The sequence below is a fragment of the Planococcus citri genome, chromosome 5, assembly GCF_950023065.1.
Source record: "Planococcus citri chromosome 5, ihPlaCitr1.1, whole genome shotgun sequence".
Lineage (NCBI taxonomy): Eukaryota > Metazoa > Arthropoda > Insecta > Hemiptera > Pseudococcidae > Planococcus > Planococcus citri.
The window spans coordinates 59,438,894-59,464,972 of record NC_088681.1 but is presented as its reverse complement, the minus strand read 5'-3'; the positions used below and the strand labels follow the sequence as shown (position 1 = coordinate 59,464,972).

General features: G+C 36.1%; 1 protein-coding gene across 1 annotated transcript in view; it reads right to left on the bottom strand.

The window, feature by feature from the left end:
• The window catches only part of sbb (scribbler), a 133,734-nt gene that overhangs the window by 97,834 nt on the left and 9,821 nt on the right, over nucleotides 1-26,079 (bottom strand). The window contains exon 2 of the mRNA XM_065368644.1: nucleotides 16,586-16,763. The gene's annotated coding sequence lies outside the window, so the exon portion shown is untranslated. The remainder of the gene's footprint in view (nucleotides 1-16,585; nucleotides 16,764-26,079) is intronic.

The window sequence follows — 26,079 nt, the reverse complement described above, 5'->3', positions numbered from 1 at the left end:
TACTAAGTCTGGTTCGCAAAAACACACTCTGGTTCTAAATGATTTCCGAAAAATACGTCAGTTCTCCAAATTCTCAAATGAACTAATCGAACGATTCGCTCAGGTCCACCGTTCATTTGATTCTGAGAAATAGAATCATTCGCGAACAAATCAATCACACGAACCAAAAAACCCGTTCGAAACTTACTCGTATTTCGAAAATAAAAAGGATCAAACAAAACTAATGACTAATGAGACTCGGAAGAACACACTGTATAGTGTATAGTGATAACGATGATCAAATAAAATCGTTGATATTTTGACTAAAACACGTCGTTGTTCGATCGAATCCACAATCCACCGAACAGTACATCTTTCTAAGAACGAACGTGATAAATACACCGTGATTATACCTGCTGTTCTGGGAATTGTCTTTCGACCGACCACAAGTACCCTCTCGAAGCTAGCAGCAAACAGCTTAACATGGGATTAAATCATTCTACATTTCTACGCGGCCGTGGTAAGGTAAGGTAAGGTACGCAAACGTATTACACGACCACTTAATAGCTCGCTCGTATCTCATTTTACGTACATCCATAAAAATACTCTCAATTTCGGTGCCTTGCCTCGAGAGTAGGTATGAGAGGTTCACGGTACAATTATTCGATTCGAATCGTCGCACAGTCGCGTTCCGGTGCGGTACTTTGCTCTTTAGGTGTCCAGCGATGCTTAATAAAAATGTATGGAGAGGTACTCGTATACCAGAATATTAATGGTAGGTAAATCACACACGAAGTTTTCCAAAATGAGCACCTCGACTGCATATTTTAAATTTACGACGATTCATTAGGATCCTTGCATAGTTTGCATTTCGCAACAGCCACCTCACGATCATACTGATGAATAAATATTTCAAGCTTGGAATTTAGGGGAAGGGAGAGGAGGAGGAATCCGTTCACTTTCAATGATTGAATCAATAATAACATTGATAATATTCACTGATTCAATCAGAGAATCACCTCGAGACATCGAATCAACAAGAAACCTATACATACAAAAATTTAGTGAGAATTTTGTCTCAAAACTGATTGTACAAGTCTACTGAAAAGCCGAAGAAATATTACCTGTTCATGGCGTTTACTAAATCAGAAAAATCAAATTTCGTACATTTTCGCAATTTTATCCTACATTTCAAGTTTATCGAGCGACAAACTTTTTTTCAGCATTTTTAAAAACGCATTACTTACCTAGAGAATGGCTGAATCATTCATGAATGAATTGATCAATTTTTTGAAAGAACCATTCGCCAACGAATCTTCATTTTATGAATCAATTCGTTCGCGAATATTTCACAAAGAATAATTCAATTCGTTCCTGAATGATTCATCAAAAATTGAGTGAATGAATCGATTCGTTCGCGAACGAGTCACTTATACGAATCACTTCGTTTGCGAATGATTCACTAAAAATTATTCAATTCATTCGTGAATGATTCACCAAAAATTGAGTAAATGAATCGATTCGTTCGCGAACGAGTCACTTATACGAATTGATTCGTTCGCAAGCGAGTCACTTAAACCAATTGATTCGTTCGGGAACGAGTCACTTAAACCAATTGATTCGTTCGCGAACGAGTCACTTATACGAATCACTTCGTTTGCGAACGAGTCACTTACACAAATCACTTCGTTCGCGAATGATTCACAAAAAATGATTCAATTCGTTCGTGAATGATTCACCAAAAATTGAGTAAATGAATCGATTCGTTCGCGAACGAGCCACTTATACTTACAAACCAATTTGTTCGCGAATGATTCACTAAAAATTATTCAATTCATTCGTGAATTATTCACCAAAAATTCAAAATTGAATAAATAAATCAATTCGTTCGCGAACGATTCACTTATACGAATCGATTCGTTCGCGAACGATTCACTTACACAAATCACTTCGTTCGCGAATGATTCACAAAAAATAATTCAATTCGTTCGTGAATGATTCACCAAAAATTGAGTAAATGAATCGATTCGTTCGCGAACGAGCCACTTATACAAACCAATTTGTTCGCAAATGATTCACTAAAAATTCAATTCATTCGTGAATTATTCACCAAAAATTCAAAATTGAATAAATAAATCGATTCGTTCGCGAACGATTCACTTACACTGATCAATTCGTTCGCGAATGATTCAGTAACTATTGATCAACTCGTTCGCGAATGATTCACCTAGAAACCAATCAATTCGATTTGATTCCCTTCGCTTGAAAACAGATCAACTCTTAGGCAATAGTTTCACAAAAACCGAATCAGTTGTAAATTAATTGATCCGTTTGCGAATGATTCGCCAAGAAATCAATCAATTTATTCAATCGCCAATCGTTCGCAAATGATTCAATTCGATTGTAAACAGATCAATAACTGTACAAATGTTTCAAAAAAAAGTGAATCAATTCGTTCATAAAAGATTCACAGATTAATTCAGTGATTTTTGTATCAATGGTTGATTTGGTAATAATTTCTCACTGATTGAATCATTCAGTGATTTTACACCAAATAATTTTGTAATTTATGCGTTACAAGCGATTTTTCACTGATTTGTTTAATGATTTTTATATCAATGACCGACTCGGTGATTTCTTCGTCACTGATTCATTCGGTGATTTATTTTTCGCTCCTTCAGTGACATTTCAGGGATTGATTCAATGATTTTTTCATTTTCTGAAATGATTGATTCATTCAAGTTCATGATTTTCATTCAGTGATTTCTTCTCTTCACCGATTGATTCATTCGGTGACTTTTCAGCGATTTTTCACCGATCGGTTCAGAAATTTTTGGTGATTTATCACAGATTAAAAATCGTCCAGTGGCTTTTTACCAAATAATTATGTGATTTTTACATCAATAGAGATTTTTCATAGATTGATTCAGTGATTTTTTGTATTACTGATCGTTTTAGTGATTTTTAGTCAAAAGGAACGTTTCACTGAACAATTAGGCAATTTTTTATCGATTGAAATTTGTGATTTCTTCAATGTACGAGTACCTTTTTTTTTCACCAAACAGTTCGATGACTCTTTTTGCTTTAGTGATTGATTCAATGACTTTTCATCTTGATTCGGCGATTTTTTCCACAGATTTGGTCAGATCCTGATCAGATCTAATAGGGGAGACTTGAGGTAAATCTGATTGATCTGACCAGGTTAGATCTGATCATAAAGTAGTTTTGATTGGATTAAGTCTGTTCAGACTTGTTCAGATCCAAAATCATTTTCCTCACGGTTGAAAATAATTTTCATTTTGTAGAGCAGAACTTTTTTTTAGGTTTGTCATTTTTTCGCTTAAAAAAAGATGGTTAAAGAAACAGAACTCTTTGCAATTCATTCATTATTTTGAACAATTTTCATGATATTAGAATTTGAGCACATTTTATATCACTTTTAACGATTTTCGTTTCAATTCAAGCGCTTTTTTTGCACTTGAAGCAGATTTTATTCAGTTTTGTAAAATCTTAACATCATTTCCCCAAATTGGACGTTCTTTTCAATCAATTTTTTGAATCCAACGAAACAATATTTTAGTATTTTACATTTCTGCTCGAGTTGGTCAAAATTAAATACAATTTTAACATTAGCCTCAATTTGAATGACACTTCATCAATTTTAATATCATTTTCAACAATTTTAACGACAAATGAATCAATTCTTCTGACATTTCAAGCAATTTTCATTTCATTTGTCAAAACTCTCGTGGCATTTTTCCAAATTTCAAGTCCATTTTGACGACTTTTTCACGCTGATGAAGCAATTTTCGTTTCGCATCCAATTTTTGCAAGAATGTAATCAACTTGAATTAGAGATGTGCACTTTTCAGAAAAGTAATTTTGGTGAAATGAAAAGTGAAAAGTTCATTGAAAAGTGTGAAAAGTTGTGAAAAGTGGTGAAAAGTGTGAAAAGTAAATCGTGTTCGTCTCATTTTAAAGCTCTCTGTAAGAGCTTCAAATTGATGTATTTTTTGCCTATCTAAAACACACAAAAAAGAAAATCATTTTTTTTCTCCTTCTTAATCAAATAGTGGTAGTTTTGAGCCTTTCTAGGGTCTCCAAATTTTTGGGTTTTTCAGTTTTGTAAAAATGTTGCGAAAAATATCTAAAAATGGTGCTGAATTGCAAAGGTGGAGGAGTGGAGAGAGTGAAACTCGATTTTTGACTTCATCAATGTGGTCAGTGATCTCCGATGAGTAAATTGATTGGTCACTCGCTTTTTTTTCTAGTGAAAACTGAAAAGTGTAATGAAAAGTAGGAACTTTTCTTTTCAAATTTTCATTGAAAGAAAAGTACTTTTCACTTTTCACTTTTCAGACTGCACATCTCTAACTTGAATGCCTTGCTCTTCATTTTCAATAGTTTTGATGTTTTTATAAAAATTTCCTCCAATATAATTGCATTTTCAACTATTTTTTTCCTAATCTCCAAAATTCTTTTATCACATTTCAAACAATTTTTGTTACATTTTCGATACTTCAAATCAACAGAATTCGCTAATTTGGCTAGGGGAGGGAGGGGCTCGAAAGACCACTAAAAAAAATCATATTTTGTTCATTTCTCCCCAGCTCAGTGTCCAGTCCCTCTTCAAAACTACCAAGACATAATGGACGACCAGCCATAACCAACCCTCGAACCACTCTTCTTCATTTCCATTCTTTAATTCCACCGGTCGAGTCAAAAAATAATAACACACAATTTCAAGTAGGTAAGTAAAGCGTCCACATCGCGGTGTCGGTCGCGCCGGCGTGAATAAAACAATAATCAAAAAAAAAATTATCGTATTACACGTACCGCCGCATTACAAAAGGATACTGGCGAAACTAGTTTTATCCGGGCAACTAGTTTTGAAAAAAATCTTTCGACGATGACGACGACTACTACTATCAAAAGCAAGTTTACTCGTATACTATACAGTAGAACACGACGACGACGACGTAGTACGAGTAGTTGTAATTCGCCTTCTGCTGCTTCCTCTCTTACTATAAACACACAAATAATAAACGTGTGTAATACGAGCGGCTGGCCACCTCTGGACAAGCGGATCTAGACAGCAGAGTCAACGAGAGTTGGTACTTATCAAGGATGCTGCTGCGGCATAACAATTCAATCAAACGAAATGAAAATGGAAACAGGTTTTTCTTCTATGCTCTTTCGACGACGACGACGGGTCGGAGAATACGAGTATCTTTTCTCGAGCTTTTCAATCCCAGTCCCTGATCCTTGTACACATTGTTTCATATTGAACTGCGATACCCTCGTTCGCCGGCTGTTGTGTTGTCATCTCGCTTGGTGTCTCTCGAGTCGAATCGAGCAGCAATAAAAGTACACTCCATATACAAGTATACAAACTGTACAAGCACAGCACACGATCCAGCGACGACATTTCCAACAAGAAGGAAATTTAATAAGGAGGCAATTTCTGCCACCTTCTCGCCGTCACCCACGATGACTGGTGAGTGGTGACGACGTCGCCCTTTTCCACAGCTTCCTTAAAGCTGGTAAAAAGTTGCTTTCGTCCTCTCTTCGTCCGCCGCTTTTACGAGTACGAGTATTTCCAAAGACATCGTCGTCGTCATCGTACATCGATAATAAAACGAACGTGTGGCGAGATGATAGGGAGAGACTGGCACAGCAGCGACGATGACGACACATGCGACCGACGACCGGCTGCCCTAATCTTTTTATCTTCGATTTAACAATGTACTGGGTGGCGTGTGCTGCAATAAGCAAAGCAAACCGAGCATCAGGCGGAGAAGTGGAGCTAGTTTTGATCGCCCTAATTTTGCACTCTCACCAGTTCACGTGTTGTTTTGTCGGTTCGCGTACTCGTATTTTGCTTCGGCTTTTTTTCGCCTTCGCTCTCTCCTCTCTCTCTCTCTTTCTCGTCTCATTATTAAAATTTGATTAGCGCTGCGGAACCCCGCGACCGCGACCATCATAATAAAGGGGAGATCTTTGTTGTTGTGTTGTGTTGATGATGATGATGTACCATGAAATAGACTCTAATCATCGGTGACATAATTTTCTCCCGTTGGTGTCGTGAGTTTTTTTCCATCGACGTCTATCTCTACACCGTCTTCGTCTTATCCACCAATCAATGGAATGGAAATTTTCGCTTGCTCTTTTTCTGCAGCGATGAAATGCTAAAAGAGAATGAATAGGATAGGTTGTGGTGCGTTCAATCAACCGTGGTGCTCATGCGGTCTGAAAAGAAAAACAACTCGCGAGTCTTGGCGAGAAAATCTCGACCATTTGCGCAGCACCGAGCGATACACATGGGTACGTTAAACTATTCCATCATAACACCAGTGCCATGCCAGTGGAACGAGCATTTATTACACACACCTTGTGCTATCGTCTTCGTGCCTCTCTCTCTTTCTTTCTTTGCACCGCCGTGTATCGCCTGGTAACCTTGAATGAGAAAAAAATTCGACGACTGGGAACGATAACCTCTCCAGTAAAGTATACTATGCGCACCATATACAATTCTATCCGCTTATATACACACGGTTCCTGAAGTGATGCTGTATGTGTCGTTACAAATATCCTCTTTCTTCATTACTACTCAATACATTGTATCTAACTTCCATTGCTCTGTTTACAAGAAAACTGTCCCTTAATGAATTGCAAGCTTAGGTTTTCCCTTCGATTCTCACGACCCAACCCATTACCACTAGACGCAGTCTGAATAACCTATTTTGTTTTCTGTCGTTCAACAGACTTCAGGAGTTTTTTTGGTTCGAAGAACTTTTGAATAAGCTCTCTTCAGAAATCCAAAATTTTTTGAAATTGGAGCCAGGCAGTTCAAATAATTTGTTTGTAAAAACAACGAGAAAAATAGAAGCAGGCGCATACGGGTACAATAATAGATAACTCAAGAACTTTCAACTTTCAATTTTTTTGGGGTGGGGGGAGGGGAGGAAGAAGGATCGGAACAAATTGACGACACATGAAAACCTATACTTTTTCCTTTTACTTCTCAACATGTGGGAGTGGGTAAATTTCTCACGCATTTCTTTATTGGTGAATTGATGAGGAGAGGGGGGAGTTCATATCAGCAAAATAACGATGATATAAGTGGACCGTAAATCGGTTCTGTTTACCACCTAAAACTGTCCTTGCCGTCTTACAAACCACAAAGTTGGAAAGTCACTGGTGATTTTTGGTAGATTACTAGTAATGTTTGAAAAATTACTGGTAAATTACTGATTTTTGTGAACCAGAAGTAATTTTTGGTTGATTACTGGTAATTTTTGGTGAATTACTGATAATTTTCAGTGAATCACATTCACTAGTAATTTTTAGCAAATTACCAGTTACCAGTAAGTCTGCAAATTTTCTGGAAATTTTCAGTAAATTGCTGATTTACCAATAATTTGAGTTGAATCACCAGAAATTTTTTCGGGTGGACTGCAGGTAATTTTTTCGACTTATTTGTGATTTTTTTTTTGGTAAATTAAAAGTAATTTCATTTTGGTAAATTACTGGTAATTTTCTTGACGAATTACAGGTCATTTTTTAAAAAAATGCTCAACTGGTAGGACTGGGTGGTGGGTACCTAATTTTCTTGGTAACTTTCTAGTAAAGGTCGAGTAATTTTTGGTAAATGATAGAAATTTTTTGAAAATTAAAATAAATGTTTGGTAAATTGCACTGGTGATTTTTTACTGGATTACTAGTGAATTTTAGGCGAATAATTAGTGGTAATTTTTTCGATGGATTATTAGTGAATTTTTGATAAATTACAGGTAATTTTTTCTGGTAAATTACTGGTTATTTTTTTTTTTAGGTAAATTACTGGTAATTGTTTCTGGTAAAATACTGGTAAGTTTTTTCTGGTAAATCACTGGTAATTTTTTTGGTAAATTACTGATTATTTTTTCCTGGTAAATTACTGATTATTTTTTTCTGGTAAATTACTGATTATTTATTCTGGTAAATTATTGGTTATTTTTTCTAGTCAATTTTTGTCAATTTTTTTGGGTAAATTACTGGTTATTTTTTCCTGGTAAATTACTGGTTATTTTTCTGGTAAATTACTCACTGGTTATTTATCTGGTAAATTACTGGTAATTTTTAGTTATCTTTTCTAGTCAATTTTTGTCATGGGGGGGGGGGGGGGGTAATTACTGATCATTTTTTCCTGGTAAATCACTAGTTATTTTTTCTTATGTTTCTTGGTAAATTGCTGATTATTTTTCTGGTAAATTACTGTTAATTTTTCCTGGTAAATTGCTGATTATTTTTCCTGGTAAATTACTGGTTATTTTTCTGGTACATTACTAATAATTTTTTCAAGTCAATTTTTGTCAATTTTTTTCTTTTTTTTTTTGGTAAATCACTGGGTTTTTTTCTTTTTGGCCAATTTACTGGCAAACATGGGCTAACTTTTAAAAAAAGAAAGTCAAAAGTTGAATTGTTTTTAAACTCTATTATCAGGAGGGTGAAACTTCAAGTTGCAACTTTTTTTCAGAAGAGAGTTCAAACTTTACAAAACTGATCTTCATTGGTTTGTTTTCAATAAATTATTGTTGACTTTTTCGTAAATACTGAAAATTTTCCGTAAATTACAGGTCATTTCCAAAATATTACTGATGATTCTTCGAGAAATATGTAGTTGATTATTGGTGGTTTTTCAATGTTCTACATATCTTTCATCCATCTACGCTCTCATCAAGATGAGGAGTTCTGACTTTGACTGACACATGGTGTGCTGACTGATTCTACATTTCAATTTAAATTCCCCACCAGCTCTTTCTCCAACTTTAAACGTTTAATAAGAATGGTTTTATTCCTTTAGACACTCTCTTCGAACGTTCAAGTCAAAATTACCCCCCCCCCCCCATTACCATGACTGCCACCCTTCAAGCCAATCAATTAATGATCCCCATCGTAATAAGTCAGCTGAGCCCCTCTCTCTCCTGCGACACCCCTCCACCCTCCCTACACTTTGTCATATCATTGTCACACTTCAATTGAAAAAACTCTCCAATTCTGTTTACCTACTTCATTTATTCGGTAGAATTTATTATCGGCCCCTTTTCGCCATTTTCCTCCAAACTCAATTTCGCTAATTTTTCCAAAAATGAACCTCTCTAATTCACAAATCATCGAGTACGAATTCAACTCGAATTCCCTCGAGATATCTGTTCAATGCATCGATGGCCCGAACAGTAATCCGACACGTGCTGCCAAAGTATCGTAATATGACACCGGATAACACCCTGTAGGTTCTCCCTTAGTACGAGCACTCTGCTTCTGGACAAAACCACATCGCAAACACGCCATACTCAAACAGCCAGGAGGCGATGAGGTACGAGTATTTAACAATAATACGCGAACAATCGATGAAAGCCGACTGTAATGTTACAACAAAACAAAAAAAAAAGTAAAAAGAAAAAAACCTACCAGGCTAGGTGCTTAATTCGAAGAAAAATCGCGTTCTAACGATAATAATCTGCCACCATAAATGGAAGGGGCAGACGCGCGCGAAGCAGGAAGAAGGCAATCGCTAAAGCGGAAACTGCAGGCAGTGGTACGCAGTTCTTTTTAAACGATATGAAAAAAAAAAAAAATGACGGCGACTTCTTTGCTATTTTCATTGGCGTAATTCCTTCGAGTAAATAGGTACATTTTTGTAGGTAAGGTAAGGTAAGGTACTGGTGAAGTACATTAACACGTGGGTATTACGCGTAAAGGGCTGCGTATTACGATGGAAGATGAAGGGAGAAGAGCACGCGAAATAAGGGCCTGTGTTTTGTTTAATAAGTTGTTAAGTACACGTAGAAAGAAAGATATTCCGTTTTACAAAGAGGGAAGAAAATTACCCAGGAGGTTATAATATGTTCTTTTCTAACGAGTTAATCGTTAAGGCGTTCCTGTGTCGTAGGGCTGTTTCCGAAAAGAATTGATGTATGTCTGTACTTATGAAATACCCTGTAGTTTTCCACCATTCTGCTTCAAGATACCACATTTTTCGGTCATGAAGATGAATCAAGTACAGGATTTATTACAATAAGAGCTATCCAGCTTTCCATCATATCTAATTCCCTACTTTTGATTTTTCAAAGTGATTTTTGGGCTTCTCAGTTTTCAAACAGTAAGTTTTAAAAAAGGGCCCTAATGAAATTTAGCACTTAAGGCAATAAATTAATCACATTTTTCCAATCAATTCGGACACAATTTTCCAAAATCTATCACAGCTGCTCTACAAATAAAATTAGGGTCTTCTTTTCGCCCTATTTTTTCTTCCACACAGCACAATCAATCAATCCACACTCAATCACCGAAAACACACCTCACATAGTGCCATTCTCAACACACAAAACGATAAAAAAAAAATTCCCACAGAGTTAGCTCTCTACATTTTTTTCCAACAAAATACCCTGCACAAGAGCGATGCAAAGAGGGAAAACTGGAAGAAAAAACTACAAAAAGCCAAGCACCGCGCCATTTATTTTTCCACTCGACTCGTCGTCGTCGACGACTTGGAGTACGCGCAATTTAAAGATAATAGACGATGAAAAAAAAAAGCAGAAGAAAAATAAAGCGCAATATCGAAGCTCCGTATACAATACAGAGCTATACGTATAGAAGAAGAGACGCTCGTTCGTGTTCTTTTCTCTTCTTTTTTTTTCCTCATCGTGTACATAATAAAAATTAAAAACTTAACGACTTTTAAGTAAATTATTCCCTCTGTCGACGAGAGCACACAAAATGCTCAAACGAAAAGAGAGAGGAAAAAAAGAAAAAGAGGAAGAAAAAGAAAAAAAAACAGGGAAAAAACGAGGAAGAAAAACACGACGCTAAACGAACGTCGACGCTGGTTTTCTTTTCATGTATTATGCTTTGGTAATCCGTTGAAAAGCCTCTCTTTTTATTCCAGTTAAGCCGCGGCTCTTTTTATAAAATACCTTCCGCTATGGGCTCTTCTATCATACTCTCTTCTTCGCATCTCCTGTACCTACTCGTACATATAGCTTTGTGCAGAATAGACGAGAAAGAAAACCACTACCAGCAACCAACCAACCGAGAAAACCAGGCGTCGTCCTAATAAAAACAATGAAAGGAAAAAATTAAAAAAAGCTCCGCAGCAACGAAACACACAGAAAGATTTTCCTCAAACACTCCAATTGTGCTCTTCTTTCATTCTGTACTACTTGAGCTTTCAAAATTAGTATTCGTATAAAAATATGAGAGATCATTGGATAGGTTTTGTGATATAATTTACCTCTATGTACTCGTTGAACAGGTCGAGAGAAGTAGAGAAAGAGGCTACTAATTCATACAATGGCATTAATGACATAATAACTCATTTGTTTATAAAATAATGAGACATGGTAGCAGAGCACGTGGTTTTTTTCATGAATGAAAAATTTGACGATATAGAAGATCACAGCACTTCTCTATCAAACGTGGACACAAATACACGAGATGGCTTTAATGGCTGACTGTTACGGAAAGAATGGAATATGGTAGCAGAGCATGGTTTTTTTTCATAAATAAAAAAACTAAATTCTACCGTTCACGATAGAATGAACATCACATCATAAATCCACAAGATGGCGTTAATGATTGTCTGTTCTCCAAAAGATGAGATATGGTAGCAAAGCCGGTGGTTATTTCTCGGTCAACAAAGCAACTTCAGAAAACTGGCGATGTCTTACTGGATTTCAGCAGTTTTTCACTATTGGAATATATTATTTTGAGAAGCAATTGAGATTTCTGATAGCAAAAGATTTGAAACACAAACCACAGGCTCTGCTACCATGTCACATTTTATGCAATTTCGAACAACAGAGCTAGCGAAGACCACATCAGAGGATATATCATGCAGAGGAACAATTTGAATTTCTGGTAGCAGAATTTTTGGAGAAAAACCACACGCTCTGCTACCATGTCACATTCTACAAATTATGAACAGCAGAGTTAATCAAGACCTAAACACAGAATACATTATTTAGAGAAACAATTAAAATTTCAGATGACAGAATTTTCGAACCAAAAACCACTCGCTCTGCTACCATGTAACATTCTACAAATTCAGAATGACAAAAGACAGACCCCACAAAAAAAAATTTTAAAGTCACAAAACCAGGCACCATCCACGCAACACAAAATGCACCACTTTACAACAAGAACACTCTACACGAGGCATCTAAAGAAAAAGCAAATTACCGAATAAATAGCTTGTTTAATTTGAAAACAAAAGCGAAAAAAAAACGAGTGAAAAATGGACGTGAATTTGTTAAAACGCGTTTCATTGAAGCAGCAACAACGGGAGCATTTCTCTCGTCGAGCCTTTTTCCTTTTCCATCGCTGTTCAGTTGCCTTTGCCTTTCGCCTGTTGTAATCGTGTCGAGAGTTGATAAAGGAAATGGATTTTCTTTGCTTTTTTTTATTTGCCCCTCTTATCCGCGCGTGATCTTTTCTTCCCTGAAAACGTGTATATAGATATATCGTATAAATATCTGTATTATACGCGTGCGTAGAACCGCTAAAACGTTATTTCTTTTTCGTGTTTCGTCTTTTTTTTTCTTCTTCTCAAGTTCGATTGTAAAGCGCTTCGTTAAACGCATCGAATACGATTTGACGGGTATTTTTTTTTTCCTCGTTTCTTTCATAAAGTGGAATTAGTATTTATCGACGTTTATAGTATATTTCTCGCGCGAAAAAAGGATAATAAAAAAATATCGAGGGGGGAAAAAATAGTTGTGCGGATTTTTAATGCGATTTACTCGACTAATCGTTGCTCCGGCCGAGTGTCGACGATGGAATTACAGAGGCGTTTTATCGCGTCTGCTGCACTTAAAAGTATCTGCGGAATGATTTTACAGATACCATTGGTTGTGTACTGTGCAGGGTCTTGGGTAAGGAGGACAGAAATGAGTGTAGAAGGTTCTCTGGCAAGCAGTGTTGTCATATTGGCATATTTGGATTCAGCATGATCAAAAATGTAGCATGAAATTTTCACCTACACCAAAATTTCCCTTTAAATTTTGGCAATTGTCTCAAATTGTCAACAAAAAAAATTCTTCGAGCCAGAAATTTCACCTTACTCGCCCCTTCAAAATCCAAAATACTCCCCCATCAATCTCCGAGCCAAAAAACATATAAATTTTCCACAAACACCCTCATCACCTATAAAACTTTCATTCGAGCCATAATAATGATTTCACTAACGTCAAAAAATCAATCATCTCGCCGAAAAAAAAAATCACAACCTGAGGACACACGTCTTACGAAATTCTTACCAAACTATGCATATAAAACACAGTCAAACACACGGAAGAAAAAGTCGCTTATTTATTTTTCATGGAATCGTCATCGTTGTATTGTAATTACGCTTTATCACGCGATTGAACCGCGTAGCGCGAATTCCAAGCGAGTTTTCATTTTTCAAATTTTTCAACGTCGAATATCTCGCCATTCTTTTCTCTTTATAGTAAAACTTTTCGGGAGGGGAAAATTGAAGAAAGAATGAGAAATATTCGTCTGCGAAACTTTTCGCATACGAAAGTAAAATTACTACATCGTGTACCTAAATTTTTTTTACGAAGAATTCGCTCAATTATCTATAAGTCGGTTGAAGGTGCAGGACTGCAGGTCACGTGAATAGTTAGAACACGGACCTCTCCTTCCCCCCCCCCCCCGGCCAACTCCTCACTAAACTGAAACGCTCGATACGCGATACACCTATCTATAACAATACATAACTCATACAGATGGTATTTTCTATGACATTTGCATTATTTCATTTTTGATGACTCATCTTATTTTTCATTATTTTAACATGTGTACGTAGTAATTCAAGTTAAAATTGAACGTGTCACTTCAAGAGGGGCATAAGTTCACTTATGTCCTTTTTGGTGCGACAACGGATTCGTGTTCCCTGAAGCCTTGGCAACATAATGAGACCCCGCCCACTTTCCAAAATGATTTTCTCGTAGAGTAATGACGTTTTAAAACCACGAAGTCCCTAAAAATCACGATGTTCGACCATTTTGACATCACCACATCGGCACCGTAGATATTTTTTTTAATTTTTGAGAAAAAATTTTGTCATTTTTTGGCGTGTGATTTTTTTGTCACAGGGCGGGTATCGAAAAAAATAACCATGACGAAAATTGTAGAGGATGAAACAACGAACATTTTCGTATAAAAATTTTCAAATTTACTTTCTATACACAGAAGTTCTGACGTCATTAATGCGAACATGTCAAAAATACAGAAAGTCACTTCAAAAAGGACATATAACTTTGAGTTTTAAAATTGCTCTGGAGAAAAGAGAAATTTATTTTGTGTGATGAGCGAGGTGTTTTCTTGTAGCGAAGACATGAAATTTTTAGAATACAAAACGTTTCCGGCTGAATTCCCAACGTAAATACGAAAAAAATTGCACTTAAAACTTCAAACGCGATTTCCCAAAATCGCCATTTTTCTCTTATGTCCTTTTTGAAGTGACACGTTCAATTGTTTGCAGTTGAAAAGTTTTCAATTTCAGAACGAACTATAAAAAATCGAAAAATTAAACAAAAAAAGTAAACAGAAAATTAGAAAGGTTGATTGAGAAAAATCAATACGAGCAAAAATGGTTATTTTGGCAAAAAAAAACATGACTTTTTAAACGTGTTTTATGATAGTCCGGACAGAAAATAGGTGTGACTTTTTGTGGGAGTTAAGACAGAAAAAAAGGATTTTGTGACGATTTTGGAAAAACAACAGAACTTTCTGACAATATTGACCAAAAAAATACGACTTTTTTGTCAATTTTAGGGGGAAAAAAATAATTTGTGTTTGATAATTTTAATTTTTAAAAATACTTGGACTTTGGGCTTTCTGGCTTTTTTGACAAAATAACGAGACTTTTCAACAATTTTGGCGGAAACAAGAATTTTTTGACAAAAATTAGGACTTTCCACATTCCACAATTTTTATTCAAAAAATGGAACTTTCTGGCAATTTCGACAAAAAAACAACACTTTTATTGGTACATAATTTTAGTTTAGGTTTTTTTTGGGAAGGAAGGAGGGAGGGAGGGAGGGAGGGAGCGATTTTGAAGGGGGAAAAACAGAACTTTTCTCAACAATTACGGATAAAATCAACATTTTTTGACATTTTTGCAGATTGCAGAAATTTACTTTTTTGGCAATCAAGCAAAAATCAGAATTTTTTGGAGGTTTTGACAAAAAAAAGCACAGGATGTCGTACTCAATTCAGCTCTTCCTCCCCCCCCCCCCCCAAAAAATGTATCAACGAACACAAGGTTTTTTTGCATGGTACGTATCTAACGGATTTTTCTGTGTGAAAAAAATCACTACATTTTTCCAACCAAAATTCAGAAAACTCTTTACTTGACCCCCCCCCCCCTTCCTCCCCCTTATACACAAAAGAAATTGATAAGTCAAATTTTTAAAAGGAAAATTTTCAAAGAAATTGAAATTTGAAGAATTTTAGGCAAAAAAGCGAGATTTTTCAAAAATTTTGGCAAAATGTTCAGTTTTTTTCAACCAATGTCTGTCAAAAAACAAGACTTTTTTTTTCAAAAAAAAATTGACTGTTTGGACTTTATTGCGAGAAAGCGACAATTTTCAGTAATTTTTGACAAAATGTGAGACTTTGAACGATTTTTAGCAAAAAAATGAGGTTTTTTTAGCAATTTTTCACATTTTTTAGGTATCTATGTAAATTGGCAACACTTTTCAGCAATTTGGAAAAGAGGAGAATTTTTGTCAATTTTCAAAAAAAATCTAAGTCTTTTTGGAAATGCAAAATGAGTGAATGTTCTTTTGCAATCTGGCAAAAAAATGGCTTTTTTGGATGAAATTGACAAAAGGCGATACTTTGGCTATTTTTGACGAGACTTTTGGGCCATTTTTTGGAATAAACAGTGACAGGGCTAGTTGGGTCACATTCGGTACCTTTGACTTAATGCGGGTCAAATGCCGAGTTTTTGAAGGGATATTGTGAATCGTGTAATCACCTGATGTAAAAAAAATTGCAATAGAATGTGATCTCTAAGATAACTCATTATCGATTAATATGGATACAATATAACTTGGAATAATTTGACCCAAATTCGGCACTTTACTTTATACCTAAGGTGAATTTCAATTTTCCAACTTAATTTGACACGAGTAAAATTTTGTGGAAATTTCAAGTTTCAAAAATCTGCCAAAGGTTCTAAAATTGGTCAAAATCATTCGAACCGGTCTCCAATCGATTCGATGGGTTGAAAATAAGATATAGGGCAAATTTCAGCTTTCTACGTCAATTGGGTAAAATTTTGATATTTTTTACCTCAACTTTGATTTTTAATAAAATTCGATTAAAATCCAAAAATGGACTTCAGCATCTGAAATTTAGATAAATAGTTTTCATATGCTCTTTCAATCTAGCTTATTGTTAGTCCAGTTGGAAAAAATTCAGTGTTATTGGGTCACTTCCCTCGTCAGTATGAGTTGCATAGTTACAACCAACACTCCATACTTTTACCTCAGCTCACTCTCTAATCTCTACAATACTAGTACAGCTCGAATAATGATAACCATGAAAAACTCACTTGAAAAGAAAATCCTGATTCAGCGACATAAAACGGACGACAATTCGAATACGATATCGGATCGGAAAGAGTATCCTAGCGCCGTTGATCGCTTCTTCTTCTCATAGGTGCGAATACTCTTTTGAACGCGATCATATAGATATATTAGCGTGTATATCTCTCCTATACCGATAAAAACCTGAAATCACAAAAATACCAACCAATTAGTACCTACCCTCTTCCGGTACATTTCGATAACGTTATCGTATCTATACAATAGCACAGTTATACCTTCATCCCCCTCTGACTCTTTATTTTTCCCCATTCTTAAACGTACATTTGAAAAGACAGGTATTAGAAAAATGCGCGGAGAGGACGAGGGGAGGGATGAAAAGGAAAAAAAAAAGAAAAGACATCGTACCGCACAGCGCATATAAAACAGATCCTAAATATTCGATGGACCGTATATGTATATGTAATGGCCCCTTCCCCTCGCCCGCACCATCACCGCAGCAAAAACAACTCTATAGCTATAGAGCTACGACACAGACAGACACACAGTCAAGTCAGTCAGGGGTGGAAGATGAATAAAGATAGAATAATAGGATTTCGTGAGATAGAAGCAGACAGAAGGATACATTTAGATAGACAGATCGGCGAGGAGCGGAGAAGGAAAGAGAGAAACCACCGCCAGAATGAAAACACACAACCGCGTACGGGCACGATGAAGAGGTAAAAGGGCGAAACCAGCAGGAGGCTGCGAAATACACAACAAGGGAGGACAAGTTAGCGTACGTGTGATGTTTTAGTTTACGGTGTGTCGTTGTTGTAGGTACGAGTATAGCCATAATAGCGTATTATAGTAGAGAAAAAGAGGCCGACCGCGTCCCCCGCAATGCACACATTCATCCCTTTCGATTCTACCCCCTTCGGTTACCCGTCTAGCCAGCGTCTTTGTATGGTACATCTACATACCTTATACAGTCTCTACCTACACACGTACGTAGTAAAAAGTATACACATACTGTACATAACATCCCTAATATAAGTATACAAAATATAAAGCGCCGTATAATATACGTCGTCGTAGTCAACGACAAAATGAAAAAGAGGAGTACGCTTATCATAACTTATCGTCTGTAGGTATCGTTTAATGTATTCTCCAAAGATTGACGAAAACTGATACGAGGGTAAGAGAGAGGTAAAAATGAAACAAGCGAAGAGCCGGACGAGTGAAACAATAAAAAATGAAAAAAAACAACGACGTTAATAGTTTAAGAGCACGTACATTTCATTTTCTTTCATTGTTTTTATTTTCGAGTTGTCTTGTCCTCTAATCGTCACTACTCCTTTTACAATGCTATCAAATCAGGTGAGTGATAAAATAAGGTCGATTAAAGTTCACACTCGGCGATAGAAGAGGATCACTGTCCACGGAGACGAGGATGAAGGAACGAATCCATCCCCCCACCCTCTCTATTAATTTCTTCATTTCATTTTAATCTAAATATTCAATCAAACACACAGTCCAAGATTTTAAAAGACCCTGAAAAAGACCACATTTATCGCTCAACTCCAACAGAAAATGATGCAAAGGAAACTTCTTCGATTTTTTTCAATTTCCATAGAAAATGTTCCATTTGGGTGTCCTATATCTCATGACTGGAAATAATCACTACAAGTGGATTTGTTTGGATGTATTCGTGACTTTATTATTTTGATTCTGAGATTTCAAAATAGGTACAAGAGGATGACAGGAGAGGGAGGCTGTGATAAGGAAAATTTTGAGTAAAATTAATAATAACAAAAAATCCAGAAGGATGCACGATTTGTTATGACTTATGAGATTTTGCATAGTTGAATCCAAATATCAACCTGAGTTTTTGATCATATGTACCTTCTCATCTCTACTTCCCTCTCTTCCACTTAAGGGGAATTTGGAAAAAATTAAAATCTGCGTGGCGATGACAATGGGTAGATATCATGGTCTACATTTTAGGTGGCTTGAAACTCAATTTCCAGCTGTTTTTAAAATCAGACCCCTCCTCCATCTCACCTTTCCATCAGTTGTTTTGAAAAATTTGAAAATCTCGTGTGATATGTCACTTTTTACGTATTTGAGAGCATCAAATTCAAATTTTGTTGCAGTGTCAGGGTGTCCATTATTTTTGGCAAGTCATTTTCCCAGACCTTTCTAGGCTTTCCAGACCAATTTTCTGATTTTCTGTACTTACTTACGCCATACTTTAATTAAAGAAGAAGTTGCGGGGGGGGGGGGGGTTCATACATTTCTCTTCGAACTGGATACTTCTTTGAATATAAAAAATAGCTCAACTTTGATAAATGACTTTTTTAATTTAAAAAAATACAAAAAGAAATTTCAAACATGGAAGAAACTCTTAAAAGCTTCGAGATATGTTTCAATAAGTGCATTTTTTCAAAATTCCAGGGGTTTAGCGTGGAAAACATTTCCACATTTGCAGAATTCCCCCACTTTTCCCGGTTTTCCAGATTTTCCAGAGAATGGACATGCTGAATGTTCAATATTCCTACACGTTTCATCTTCGCAAACCTTAATTTTTGAAAAAAAACTGACTGTTTCGCTTCAAAAAACTTAAATTGGGATTTCAAAATGAAAAATATTTGAACCATGAAAAACACTTTTGGAAAATTTTACAGAAATCTTTGAAAGTATCATGAACAAGAAACCCCCTTGACCACTCGATCCACCGATCTTACTCTCTTTTTTTTTTTACAAGAGCCCTGAGAGCTCTGGGAAAGCTCTGAAAAAATTTGAACAGCCTAGACAAAAAAATCAAAAGGTTCAATAACGTAACGAGGATTTGAATTTTCCAAAATGATCTAAAAATTTTATAAATTGATAAAATAACAAAATAAAATGACCAATTAGAACACACCTCTGATCAAATTCGCATCACTGTCATATTTGAAAACCAATTTTGACGTGCGTGGGGATAATGCTCATTGCTCGTATTTTTGGATGCCAAATTTTTTCCAAAAAAATGTTCTAAAATTACGAAATGTGCAATTGAGCAGCTACAACTCTGGATATCACTATTACTGTATTATGAATGCCACTTTCGACACGAGTAAAAATATATATACTTTTTCGACACTTTGGAACGTTTTTTGAAAAATTTGGGTCCTCCAAAAAATATCAATTTCTCTCATCCATGCAGTCAAAATTGAGCCTTTCAACATGATTATGATTCGAATTCAATTAAAAATAAGTATTTCTATAGCATAATGAGATGACTGGTCATTCGATTTTTTCATTAGTTTTTGGACAATTAAAAATTCAACAATCTGTAAGATCCTTAATTTTCTACTCGGGTACCTAAAATTCTGTTTTGGAGTAATCTTATGGATTTCCACCATAATTCAGTATTTTCAACAAAAAAAAAAAAAACCAGCAAAATCGTAGATTGAGACTGACAAACTTTGGATAGGTATTTCATGAGCTCAGAACGATATTTCCGAAAGCAAAATTCACGTTTTTGGGCATCTTTATTTTTGAAAGAAATGTAACAATTTTTATGGATCATACCACCTTTCTCCCTCCTCCAACCTACACATGCGCAAAAGCAATTCTTCGATTGTGCATCTTCGAAAGGAAAATCTGCCCTGCTAGGAAAAAATTATGAAAAACAAAGTCAAAAGCTGAAACTTGGAAAAATAAGTAAAAATTTCAAGGACTCATAACTTTTCCAAAATGAAGTAACTTTAGTAACCAAAACAAAAAAGTTACAAGACTTGAGCGAAACATTTTAATGGAGAAAACAAATCACGAAAAATTCAACATACTTTTACTAAAAATGAAAAAAAAAACTGTTGGGAATTTTGGGACATAAAAAGTGAGAATTTTTGGAGATTATTTTAGCAAGAGGCGCAGCTTTTTTCAGCAAAAAAAACCGACTTGGTCACTTTTGGAAAAAATTTGAGACTTTTTGGAATTTTTTCGCAAAACAACGACAATTATTCAGTAATTTTTCACTTTTTTGGCATTTTTTTGAAAAACAACAAGATCTTTTTAGCAATTACTATTTTGCCTTTTTTGTTGAAAAGGTGAGACTTTTCCGCAATTTTCTTATAAAAAGTTGATTTTTTTCGGAAAACGTTGACAAAAAGCAAGACTTTGATAATTTTAGAGAAAAAGCAAGATTTTTGTTGGCAATTATTTGGCAACAACGCGAGAATTTTGGACAATTTTTGGAAAATGGCTTTATAACCGTAACGCTAATATTCAAGAGCTGTGAAAAAAAAAAATTTGAAGAATGAGAACGAACACCGAACATCGAGTAGTTTACTGAATGAGATAGAAAGAACAGAATCCAGTCAACATCTTTGCTCTCAAATACCCTTTCGTCGAATCATTTTTCCTTAACGGTTTATTAATTTAATACAAAATGATCCGTGACCGCGCGACAACAACAACCACGACGCGGATAGCAGACAGTGTGCGACGAGCAAAGGGAGGAAGAATTTTACACGAGTGATACGACACGATGGATGTGATTTTTCATTAATCAATTTCGGTTTCGCGTTGCCATGCAATAGAGAATTCTTCGCTGTTATCATTAGTTTTCCTCCTTCGTTCCGCTCTTTTTGCTTCACTTGGCCAATGATGCGTCATTTTTGTTTTGTTTTGTTTCGATTCGATTCATTTCGCTCATACCACCATACACCATACACGATACACAAGATCTACCTTGATATACCTCTAATTACCTATGTGTAATGATCGTATTACTGTTTTTTGTTTTTTTTTCAACAGGTATTCGGATAAGTATAGCTCTAGGTCTGGAATTCTCCAAGACAACAACGACGATGACGACCACGACCACGAACACGTAATATAATAATTAATTAAAGGCGGCCACCAATCCGGTCCATTAATGCGCCTACCTACGACAAGCAAAATTAAATATCTGTACAAGATATGGGCGGGTGTTCATTCGCACGTTCGTCGATCGATCGCGTTCGTAAAACGTGTAATTTTCGAGTTGCCCAAACCAAAACGTATAGGTATACGAATAGTACATATTTAGGATACCCTAATTTTGGGTGGTGATGCTTTCTTCATCTAGTTTTTTTTTCCTTTTTCGCTCTCGAGACGAATGATTAGTCAGTGTATCAAGTTTCAAGATGAACACTGTTTTATAGAGCGAAGGCGAGGCACACCGATATTTAGAACGATTTTGGGCGTTAATCGATTAATAACTCAATTGTGTGCGGACATCGAACAAGTTCGAAAGGAAATTCGTCCCTATTGAAGAATCTATTCTATTCATTCGACAATAATGCTGTTTTATTTGCAACGCATAAAAAGATTGGTAACGCTGAATTAATGATTCTGCTCTAGAGAAACAGTTCCATTATACCTATTTAGAGAAATGAGAGAACGTATTTTGTTAATGAATGAGGCAACCATAAGAAAACGAATTATTGTAGAATTTCAGCGGTCAGCAGAATATTTGGTAAAATGTTTTCAATTTCCAACTTTCCTTCCACATCATAGAATTCGAATTGTTTACAAACGAATTGCAGGGCTTGTACTCAAATTTTTCTCAAAAAAAGTAACTTTAGTAACCAAAAAAGCTGGAAAAAGTAACCAAAAAGTAACCAAAAAAGTGACCAAAAAAATTTTCAATGCAAAAAATAGAGGTGAGGTGACCGAAAAACTCTGATCCATACAAAACTTTAAACTACTACATTTTATTTTCAGAGGTCTGATGAAGCGATGTGTTGGAGGGGGGGGGGGGGGAGACTGAAATTCTCCACGCTTTTCACGCTAAATTTTCCCAACGTTTACTCTACCCCCTCCCCCAACATGATTTTTCCAAATAATTGGTCAGATATTGATTACATTATGTTTTTGGAATTTGTCGAGTTCATTTTTCCATTTTAGGAAATGTTTGAAAATTGTAGTAGTAGAATTCATATCTGCCCAAGCGAAGCGAGGGCGAAAGCTGCGAAAATTGATAATATGAGACGTAAAACAACGTCATTCCTGATAATGTAAGTAAAAAGTTGATTTTCTTGGCTTCAAAATTTTCAATTTTTCAGGAGATTATTACGTATATTCATATGAAATATGAATAAAAGCCCGAGCGAAGCGAGGGCAAAAGCTTTTGAAAATTCACAATTCCTGAGAGGTAAAACAGCATCATTTTTGATGAAAAGAAAAAGAGTTCTGGGTAAAATTTTGAAGAAAAAAAAAGGAAATTTGTGAAAAAACTCGGAAAAAGTAACTTTTAGTAACCAAAATTTTTAAAAAGTAACCAAAAGTTACTATTAGTAACTTTAGTAACTTGGTTACTTAAAAAGTAACCGAGTACAAGCCCTGGAATTGAATCATTTCGTTCAATTGTTCGTGAACGAATTTAATCATTTGTTGGTTCAATCGTTCACGACCGAATTGAATCATTTCGTTCAATCGTTCGCGAACGACCCGAATCATTTTGTTCAAACGTTCGCGAACGACCTGAATCATTTTGTTCAATCGTTCGCGAACGACCCGAATCATTTCATTCAAACGTTCGCGAACGACCTGAATCATTTTGTTCAATCGTTCGCGAACGACCTGAATCATTTTGTTTAATCGTTCGCGAACGACCTGAATCATTTCGTTCAAACGTTCACGAACGACCTGAATCATTTCGTTCAATCGCTTGCAAATTTCGTTCAATTGTTCGCTAACGAATAGAATAATTTCGTTCAATCGTTCGCGAACGACCTGAATCATTTTGTTCAATCGTTCACGAACAACCTGAATCATTTCGTTCAAACTTCCGCGAACGACCTGAATCCTTTCGTTCAAACGTTCGCGAACGACCTGAATCATTTTGTTCAATCGTTCGCGAACGACCTGAATCATTTCGTTCAAACGTTCACGAACGAACTAAATCATTTTGTTCAATCGTATGCGAATTTTGTTCAATTGCTCGCTAACGAATTGAATCATTTCGTTCAATCGTTCGCGAACGACCTGAATCATTTCGTTCAAATCGTTCGCGAGCGACTAAATTTATTTTGAGAATGAATCGAACCATCTGGTCAAATATTTTACGAACGAATTGAATCATTCAGTCGAATCGTTCGCGAACGAATCAAATCATTTGGTCAAATCGTTCACGAAAGAAACAAATATTAAGCCGGATCGTTCACGAATGTATTGAATTGTTTTTTTCAAGTCATTCGCGAACGAATCGAATCTTTGGTCGAGTTGTTCACAAACGAAACAAACCATTCAATCGAATCGTTCACGAATGAATTGAATTCTTTGGTCGAGATGGTCGCGAACGAATCGAATCATTTCGTTGATCACAAGTAACTCTAATCATTTCGCGAACGATTCAAATCATTCAGTCAGATCGTTCTCGAATGAATTGACTCGTAAGTAATCAACTACTAGTAACGTTAACGAACCCTAAAACAACACACCCAGCACTATACGACTCAGTACTCGAATCGTTCGCGAACGAACAAAAAATCATTCCACTCCAATAGAATCGCTCGAGGCTGAACTTTTCAACTCGTAATGTTTCGGTTATTTCCACAATTCATTTACACCTCTCCTTCGCATTTCTCTTCTTCATCTTCAACTCTCCTCGTTCCTTTTCTTATCCACTTCACTCCGAATTTCGCTCGATCATCGCCTCATGTAGGTACCACCCAAGCACCGCCAAAGCTTCATAAACGAGAAGACAAACGTTCGAAGAAGAAAAACACGAGCGCACTATTCATCGTATTCGTAGCACACGTTAAATATGTAAATAAATAACAAGCCGAGCAATGCTCGAAGGGGAATGAAAAGAGAGTGAGAAAAAAACCTTATCTAACCGACAAATAAACATATGAGTACTTACGTTAATTACGCCATTTAGTTAACGCGCTAGAAGAAGATAGGCATAAATAACCGACGAAGAAAAAAAGTTATCTTCAATTTTTTTTTTTTTTCATACAGCACGTAAAATATGTACATAGCAACTTCGTAAGCAAACTCGACCAACTTGTTAATTTTTTTCATTTTTTTGGCAGAAAGAGAACGAACGACGTGCATGGAAGAGGTTCTCGACTCGTGTATTTTTTTTTTCATGGTAGGAAAATTTCTACCTACTTAACGCTTTACGGTGTGAAATGAATATATTTCACATCCCTGTCTGTCTAATGATGCCCTTGGGGTTCGAACGACAAGACGCATTAATCGATTTCTGCCACATGACTCACGAGATACATACACATGAAGAACTTGAGAGTACCAGAGTGCTCGTTCAACGATGGTAGCTACTTTAAAAGACGATATTCTATAGTTTTTTTCTCTCGTTTCTCTTCTCTGTCCCCTCGGACACTGCTGAAACCGCAAGACATACTCACTATAGGCGCAAATCTACGAGTACACCAGATACCACTAACTGCTCGCTATTAGCTGCTTTCTGCATAACAATAATACGTTTCTGCGCTCTCATATCACTTCCAACTGTGTACATAGGTCTCTAGGTACACTGCTGCAGAAGAAGTAGCCGAGCAACCGCAACAAAACTCATACAAGTACCAGTCGAATCCTTTCGATTGTTTGTGTGTGTGTTTCTGTAAGTGTAGTACAGCATACGACGACGAGTAATCGAGTACCTTACCTATGTACTTGGTGCGAGGGCGTGTGAGGTGTGCTGTGCGATGCAAGTATAAGCAACAGTGGTCACTGCAGCCTGGATGAGAGGGCTGAGACGCAAGAGAGACTCGCGATACAGGTAACAGGTAACTATACACTACAACATACTTCCAAGTAGGTACACTACTTGTATTGTAAAGTATTATCATCGTCGTTATATTATTACACGTCGGTCGTTTGATTATTCGACGACGACGACGGCGATGGCGATGGCCACGGTGGTTCAGTGTGAGTATAAGTAACTATTATTACGTTAATACACGACCACAAGTAAATAACATAGTATCATCGTCCACGATTCCCTCTTTCCCTTCACTTTTCGTGATGCTCCGTCGCCTTATGGACGTATATTACATACATGTACACATATATGTAGGTACCTATATGTGAGCAGCAAAAGTAACGACAGCAGCAGCCATTACCGGGTACTATACACGATTACAGTCTTTAGTACAAGGTAGATAGATATGTCTTTTGTGTAGTTATTAACCTTACATTCGCCTTCTGGTTTTATTTTTGTCATTTTATTTTTTTTTCAATGCAAAGCTGCTTATCTGAAGTATGGGGAGTTGAATTGTCCGTTCCAAATATATTTTTGAACGTATTACTCATTCGATATAAGGAAAAAAAATCACTGAACAAAATAAACACATACTAAAATCTGCACAATCATAGTTTTGGTGAAAAATATGCGAGTTTCTACCACTGACTCGTTCGTGAACCACGATTCATTCGTTCCTAATTTGAATCGTTTGCAAATGAAAATTGACTCTTTTATCAATGAAATCGTTCGCGAACGGAAATTCGTCCATTCACATTCAGA